Raw genomic sequence first — 9511 nt, 5'->3', positions numbered from 1 at the left:
TTGAACGAAGTTCACATTGTGATGATTTATTAGATAAGCGATAACTTTGATGCTATATTACACACATATATATTTAAAATTCGTCCACTTGAGAATTGTAGTTCAAACTTTTCTAACACTCCACATAGAATTGATATCGGATAATAGAAAGAATGTGATAATATGTAATATGATATCAGGCAGTAAAATTATTTTGTGTGTCACACTTTTAACAAGGAACTATGAAATGTAATATCTGCATAGCGTGAAGCGATATCATCTGAAAACAAAACCATGGTACAATTTTTACAAAATGCTCATTTGAAATCTTTTAGTTGACATATTTCTCATCAGCCCAATCAAACTTGAATCTTTAAATTCTTTAAATATTTGCATATAAACGACTGTATGAGACAGGTTTGATGGTATTATGTCAAAATAATATTGAAAAAAAATTGAGATTTTCAAATCGTCCGAAATTTCCCTGCAACTCTGGCCAGCTGGTAAATAAGGACACTTAGCCGCAATGTTGGTCCGTCTAAGATTCTCATTCTGACAAAAACGTTACAAATTACGCAGAAATAGTTATGAATAATAATAATCTACAGATAGAACTATATTCAACATTAAAAGTTGTTTGTTAAAAATGCATCTCTAATATGAAAACAGAAGTCCTATATGATTAACAGTGATGAGATAAGTGCGTCTGCGTGCTTTAAATTTCCTGCGTTTAAAAACGCACAATTTTTCTTTTTAGGCAATGTGATCAAGGACGGTTGTTTGGCTGTTGGTAAAAGTTACTACGGTAAGCCAAGGCCCGTCTTTACCTATACTTATTTCTATATCAATTCATGGCGGTGTATTTGCTGCAAGAAAGTGCCCCTGTTTAAAAGCTCAGTTCAGCTGAAAGATCATAGAGAATATACGATGCACTTTCATAGAATTCTGCGTATATTCTTGAAAAATTCTGGATCCTTACGCAACATCCATAAGTTTCAATAAATTCTTGCCAAATGCATTGTGATAAATATCTCCTGTCATTAGCTATTACGTCATTTTCACCAAATCATTTCCCCAAGTCCATGAACAAAGTGCAGAACCACTATATCTCAGACATTGCATGTCACTCTAATAATTGTTAATATTACATGGTTTGACATTTTATTTTTTATCGATACCAACAACCGATTTTTTTGATTTTTTTTTTTATAGCGAAAGTGAATTATATTCTTTGCAATATCGGAAAATATAAAAGCTTTTACGAAAAGAACTGCAAATGTTAAGTTGAAAATTTTGTGTTAGTGCCCCCTTCTGCATAAGAAAACCAGATAAGTTTCGCGAAAATGGACAAATTTTCATGAAAAACTACAGAAGCTTCAAAGGGCCTTCAGTTGTGAGAAAAGGTTTTCACAAGTGCAGAAAATTAAGGGGAGATCTCTGAATCTTTATTTTTTCTCGCAAAAATATTCTGGCACTTTGCAACTTTTGTATTTTTTTTAATGTACATTGTTTGTAACACTTTAAGTCCCGGAGTACCTGGAGAAATATGTTAGACACAAAATAATCATAAAAGTAATTACAAAATACTTTTGAAAAAGAAGCTTGATATCTTCTACAAAACAGAACATGAACAGTCTAAGCACATGTGATATCGGACAAAATGTGCTGTTCAATGAAGTAAAACCTGTCTTGAAAGTTTCTTCTACTAATTATGAATAGTTTGGTATATTGCGTATGATAAACCAAGGAATACAGGTATATGTGGAGTAAAAATCTAAAACAAAAATTCACCCGAGGGGTGGTTTCAAAAGAGTTGACAAGATCCTTAAGAAGCGGCCTACAGTAGGCATATAGATCTACTAATTAATACAAGACGATTAGAAGTAAATCTTTAGCATCTTTTCACACAGAATTTTGTTTTTGAGTATCGATATCTTTAGTAAATAACAGGTATCATTACTTATTTATTCATTAGGAAATCAATTACCGGACGGCTAGAAAATCCACTGAGGACTTGCTAGCCGTCCAGTAACCGGACGGCTAGAACGCAGGCTAGGCGGCCGGTTACCGGACGGCTGAACACTTGTCCAAATATAGGTTTTAAAATGTGTCTAAGTTCTGAAGCACTAGAAAACGATGAATATGATATATTTAAGTATGCAGTAGAAGCAACATAACAGACTGAAACGTTCTTTTAGGCAGTGGCTAGGGTGGGGGGGCGGTACTGTAGTCAAAATAAATCGACGTTCAGACTTTTTTTTATAATTGTGACGGGACAATCTGAAAAAAAAATATCTCAATTTTAGGTTAAAATTCTGGAATATGGAAAAGACTTAATCATATCAGTGTTTGCATGCATGTCTTTTTAACTTGTTTTTCAGGTTCAGCTCCAGATTCCACAAAACCACTACCCGATTTGTATGGATCGTTCTAAAGATGCCGTACTCTCTCTGTAGACATTCCCTGTGTTATCCATGTGGGCTGCAATTACAGGTTAATAACAACACCTGCCCATTGTGCAGGAACACTATCAGCAGAATTTGCTGTGTGAATGACAACTGAATTTAATACAATATGATCTGATAGTGATATTTAAGAGCAGAATGGTTGTTGCATTTGAATGACTATAGAAGTTTATTTTTTATGATTCTTTTTAAAGCATATACTTGCCGTTATTTCCATTATTTCTAAAGAGTACATAATACACAGGGTGTATTTTTGTAATTTAAATTGTTTTGGTACTTTACACATTAGTTCGTATTATTTCAATGTACTGTTAATCCCAGCCAGCGTAAATTTAAAATGTAACATATTAAAATGTATAAGCTGGTGAAAAAAAAAATAGGGTCTTACAAAGGAATATCTAAAACTTATGTTTAACTAGATAATCTTAAAATGAAAGAGAAATTGATTTATATCAGTTCCAGCCCAATCCTTATTAGCATGCACCAAGATACATCGTATACAGTATTTTATTACCGTATTAACAGAGTATACTGTAATTGCTGGGGAAAAATAGTTTTAATAAAGTTGCAGTTATTGCTTACATTTTTGTAAATATTTTGACAGCACACACTGGTTCAAGTGAAATTTAATGATAAAAATTAATTTCTCTGAGTCGTCCTTTACTCTGAAGTTAGGCAAATTCAGAAATTTATGAGAGCAATGCAAGTGCAAGGATAATTGGCATTATGTTATTGTTTAATCCTTTTGTCCTTAGATTGACAAGAAATGTAAATGGGACATTGTTTTTGAAATCATCTCTTGTATATAGTATCCCGTGCACGTATCAGTTACAGCACGGACCTCAAGAGATCTGTTTACCAGACTTCTGGACGCGAGACCTGATCTAGAGATCTGTTACCACTACTTATTTCTTTGGTTAATGATCCATGTTTAATAATTGCATTTAGAAACATTTTCTGAGTGGGAGGCGTAATTTGAGTTGGTGAATATTTGAATATTACCCCATTTAATTTCTTCTTTTTAGCTCATCTGTGTTTTGGGAGAAAAAAAATTGATGAGTTATTGTGATCACTTGGTCGACGTCGGCGTTGCCTGGATAAATTTTATGTTTAGGTCAGCTTTTTTCCTAAACTATCAAAGCTATTGCTTTCAAACTTGTTCATCATCATTAGCTGACTCTGTACAGCAAGAAGCATAACTCCATCCTTTTTTGCAAGAATTATTGTCCTTTTTGGACTTAGAAAATATCTGATTTCTTGGTTCAGTTCTATGTTTAGGTCAACTTCTCTCCTAAACTATTCAAGCTACTGCTTTGAAACTTGCAACACTTGTTCAACATTAAATGCTGACTCTATACAGCAAGAAACATAACTCCATCTTGCTTTTTGCAAGAATCATGGCCCCTTTTAGACTTAGAAAATATCAGATTTCTTGATTAAGTTTTGCGTTTAGGTCAACTATTCTCCTTTACGGACAGAGCTATCGCAGTTTCATTTTTAAGTTTTTGTATTTAAGCTGATATTTCTGTACCCACTAAAGGAAAACGTTTTAAACTTAACACAATAGTCCGTTGTCATTAGCTGATATGCATTTTACAAGTTTCATAGCCCTGTGATGCAATTTTACAGATTTATACCCCTTTTTCGACTTTAATATTCATTCAATTGACTAGGCTGTTGAATAGTCGAGCGCTGCTGTCCTCCGACAGCTCTTGTTAAAATTTCAGCTTTGAAGTTTGGACCACATCTATATTTTTATACAACTTTGAATGTTCATCTTGAATAGTTTTTATCATAACCTACTGACCTACTTTCTTGCTTTTGAAGTTACAGCATGGAAATTTGGACAATATTTATAACTTTGGACAGAGATTTTAATCCTTACCTTCAATATTCTTAACCCCTGACCTTCTGACCTACTTTCTTATTTTGGAAGTTACAGCAAAGAAATTTGAACCACCGGTTTAATGTTAATGTTTGATGCAGATTTAAGTCTTTATCATGACCTACTGACCTACTTTCTTGTTTTTGAATTTACAGCAAAGAAATTTGGTCCACGTGGTGTGGTGTGGGAGACGTATTGATTTACTCCTGTCTTTGTGTCTTTCTATCTATTACAAATCTTGTCCGCACTCAAAGTCGAACTTTCCCATCCGATCTTCCCCAAACTTAAACAAAATGTGTTTATATGAAAACCCAGGTCCAACGTGTACGTCAGATATAATGTATAATATACGTTTCATGCGCGTGCTATTTTTTATATACCCTGCCGTATTTTTCACTCGTGTTATATATATTCACTCTAAGACATACGACTCAACACTGGTGTATTGAAAATCGAGTATTGAGGATTTAAAATGTAGATTTCAAGGCTTCTGATTTTTGACTGAATCCTTGGCATATTCTTTAGGAAAGTGACCTCGACCCAAGCTAGCTAAAATGCACTCGGATTCATCGAATAACTTACAAGGCACACGTTCAACGCGCACTTCAGTCTTTAAGAAATCTTAATATTGTCATATGTAGTAAACATTACACAAGTGCTAAGGGCAACATTTTTTACAGTTAAAATTATTACCAAGTTTTAGTAAAATACTCGTAACAGTGTCTTAAGCATGACTCCAGATGAATAATAAGACAATAAAACATAAGTATGAACAAGGGGCATTGACTCTTGTCTTTGTCAGACTGAAACTTGAGGATCACATTTCCCAACCACAGTTAACATTTCTGCCATATATCTTTAAATAGTCTAAGCCATATCTTAGGTAACGAATTTGGAATAAAAGCTCTAATTCGTACTTTATATAGATATTCTAAGTCATTAGATAAATGACTGAAACTTGCAGTGTTCCTACTTGCAATAAATACTTCTACCATAATTATTTTAAATACTCCAAACTCTGTCTCAAAACTGAAAAACGTGCGACAGACGGATGGACGGACAAAGCAATTTATCCTATTCATACAACGGCGGAGAGGATAAAAGCAAATTCAATGTTAAGGTATACAGACACTAAATATGAGAAAGGTAGTCGTACAGTAGACGATTAAATCACTACCCTTAGATTTTGCAGATTTATGCTTCACATATAAATAGCATTTTCATCATGAAATGATATCTTAACAGAATTTGTTATGGAAATCTGGGTTGTACACAACCATTACAATTTGTGGTCACATTCTTTTATCTGATTTCACGGTGTTTCAGTGAAAATTATTTTCTTGCATCAAACAGGAGTTCCACTTTTCTTTCGAGTTTAATTCAGAACTTGCAAGGTTCCTCAAATATCATGCAAGTGAAAGACATTTAAATAGGTTCTGGTTTGTGCTGCAGCCGTGGAAAGTTCCTCATCTATTTAAGAAAATCAGCTATTTAAAGACACTTGCTGCAGTTTCTTGTATGATATAGGGGGCAAAAATTTTCCAGTAAAATGATTTGTTCAAACTTTTTCTAAGAAAACAGTGTCCTGGTAGAAAAAAATGCAAAATCAACCATAGTTGACCGTGCTTGTTTAGGAGTTATCTGCCCTTAACACCGGATTTTTCTTCAAATTTTGCATGTTCAAAGGCAGACAACTCCTGAATAAGCATCAATTATTTTCATAATTATGTTTCTTACATGACACTGTGTTCATATACAACGTTTGAACAAATTGTATCATTGGGAGTTTTTTTTACCCAAAACTACAGTTAATGTCATTACAAGAGGAACAACACGGGAGTCATTAGCGCAGTGGTTAGCAGGTTGGACTACAACGCCAGTGGTCCGGGTTCAGTTTACGACCGCGTCTGATATCATGACTAGTGTTCAATGCTGGATGATTTACTTAAATTGGGACTGTTTACAATAGTATCGGCCCAAACTGGATGCTGGGGAGGTAAATATTACGCCTGACGTGAGCTCGCCTGGAAATAAGTTGTTCCGCCCATTCGGGCGGGGACTTTCGTCGTCTATCCACGTTAAAGAAGAATTTTTCTTTACCTATAGTTCTTGCAATGCATATGGAGTTTGTCTGAAGGTATGCACAAATGTTATAACAATCAGCATTAAGAAATAATAGCAAACAAATACTCAAAGAGAAACAAATGAATCAAGAATATATTTGAAGATTTGAAAATTTTCATAACAATAAATTGACCAACTCAATGACGAAATAAACTTCTAGAAACGAGAAAAAAGAGACTAATGAATTTAATGAATAATCGTGCAAAAACAAATGCATTTTGAAAAAAAACATTTAAACATGTGTCACACTTACTTAATTGTACCGATGATATGTATTCATTGCTGTTTAAAAAGGGATATTCTGTCGCTGCGTTTTGGACAATTTACAATGAATACCTTGCAATATTAAGTTATTTATTTAGCAGTTGTTTTTCTGATACTAATGTTATATATGCTTACTCGGTAACATTTTTGCGTTTTTGTTCATTTTCGTTCGTATATATATTGTGATTTCAACAGGCTACGCATTTAATCAGAAACTGAAATTACATTTCCTATCCGAAAATTACATTTTCCACAAAAACAGAATATTTTTCTAGCCTGGTTCCCGTCGTGTACTAATTGTACTATGTGTAGCAGTTAAGGGGCAGGTAATTCAGACTAAATATTTTCTGGCATATCCTGAAGTGGCACGGGCTAGTTTCGTATTCTGGGCCGGGTACGTTTTTTGAATAAAATAAGTAGATGTACTTTAAAGGAATTTATATTCAACTGGTTATTTATGATATTGATAGAACTAAGGATTCTTGCGTACGAGTAATTATTATTTAAAACAAATATATGCGTGAATAAATTTTCCTAGCTCCGTGTAGACCGCTGAGTCTAAAACCTTACCCTACGATAACAGATTTCAGACGATATGGAAACGGTCTTCCATCCATCCAGATTCAGCTCAAATTTGTGAAAATGGTAAACGGTTATGAGGCAAACTTCTTCCCACCATTATTTTTGTCTGGTCTCATGCTTTAAAAATGTACACTTGTTTTAGGTCAGTCACTTGAAGATAATACGTTACAGGTAAGGCAAGATGTGCATTTGGGGCTATTTTTACCTCAAAATTTAGTGTCCTGAAACCGAAGTTTTACTCATTGTAGGTCAGAATGAAGTAATGTCACAGGACTTCTGACTGGTTCGAAATGTAGGAATTTCCCAGTATTTGTTTCGTTGCAAAGTGGTCTCCCATTGGTCTTATATGTGTTGAATGTGTTTGAAAAATATCTAATTTCATAAATTAAATTATAATCCAAGATTTCTGTCTAAAATTGTATGGAATGATGCATTTTGGGTGATAGATATGCATGGTTTTCTGGTTGAGCATTTTCATGAAAAATAATAAAACATCTACACCAGACTAGGGTAACCGAGTTCAGAGAGAAAAAGTGCCCAAAAGTGATGGTCAACTGGTCTTGCAGTTTTATGATAGGTATTGGATAGTTCTTCCATCCTGAGTAGGTTAGGAAAGGCCCATAACACATGTACAAAATATTACAGTGTGGGTCTATGGGAAATGAGTTATTTTACTATGATCTATTTTATCATACAAACAACGGGAAAGTTGCATGATGATGTACTAAGTATATATATATATGCAATACATCCGCTCTACACCTCCCTGGCATTTCCCAAAATTCGATTTGTATGACTTCCCTTGCACTGGTATCAACGCAGTTTTGCGGAATTTTCAAATATACTGCCACTTGCCACTAACTATTTTGTGAAATTTTTTTTGTAATTATTGTTGTTGTCTATCTATCTATTTATACAACACTAAGAATCGCTCATGTCTCTCTGTATGATGAATTCTTCGCTTAAATGTATTTTGTTAAATTTGCAAAAACCGATCAACTTCAACGTCAAACTTTATAATGTTTTATCATATTTTAATTAGATCCCGTTCATTCCTCGCTTTGTAAAGGCAGACAATACAATCAGCGATGCAAAGCAAGGCCAGCAAGAGTTGTGCCGCTGTTCAATATATTCAGTGCCTAAATATCACTTAATTTTAAGACTTTTTACCACTATTTAAGATCTTTCTATTATTAAAACAAACGACTTAAAACGTAATACTGACGTTTAAATATTTATGGTAGAGAGCTCAATAAAAACCAATTTTGAACATGAAAGTCCAATTTTAGGTATAAAGTTACTGAAAATGCTGAAACCCGTAGTGGTTTGGATATGATTTGTAACACTTTAACGCATTTTTATGCCCCCGAAGGTGGGCATATTAAAATCGCACTGTCCGTCCGTCCGTCCGTGCGTCCGGGCGAAAGAAATGAAAGAGAGGGTCATCTAACAGTAAAGAGAACAAAAGAGAACAATATCTTCCATCCGTTAACAATAGAATAAAGCGGGGCAGGGCCCCCAATTCAAATAAAAGAAAGTAACAAAAGAAAAAGCCCCCCTCTTTCATTTCGGCCGGACATCCGTGTGTGCGTCCGGTAAATTCTTGTCCGGGCTGTAACTCTTCCATTCATAAAAAGATTTAATAAATGTTCACTATAATGATACGATATGTCATGCGCAAGACCCAAACCCCTAGCTCCAAGGTCAAGGTCACACTTAGAAGTCATAGGTTAACAGGGTTTGTTTCGTGTCCGGTCCATAACTCTGCCATTCATTTAGAGATTTTGAAATTACTTGGCATAAATGTTCCTCATAATGAGACGACTTGTCATGAGCAAGACGCAGACCCCTAGCTCCGAGGTCTAGGTCGCACTTAGAGGTCAAAGGTTCACATGGTCTGTTTCTTGTCCGGTCCATATCTCTGCCATTGATGAAGGGATTTTGAAATTACTTGGCATAAATGTTCCCTATAATGAGATAAAGTGTCGTCCGCAAGACCCAGACCCCTAGATTCAAGGTCAAGGTCACACTTAGAAGTCAAAGGTGTTTGTTGTCTGGTCCATAACTCTGCCATTTATCAAGGGATTTGAAAATAATTTGATACAAATGTTAACCATATTGAGAAGATGTGCCACGCTTATGACCCAGGCCTCTAAGGTCAAGGTCAAGGTCACAAAATGATATGTGATTTTTTGCGCATACAACTGTGGCA

This window comes from Mercenaria mercenaria, chromosome 2 (genome assembly GCF_021730395.1).
Source record: "Mercenaria mercenaria strain notata chromosome 2, MADL_Memer_1, whole genome shotgun sequence".
NCBI classification, from domain to species: Eukaryota; Metazoa; Mollusca; class Bivalvia; order Venerida; family Veneridae; genus Mercenaria; species Mercenaria mercenaria.
Note: the sequence above shows the minus strand (reverse complement) of the source record.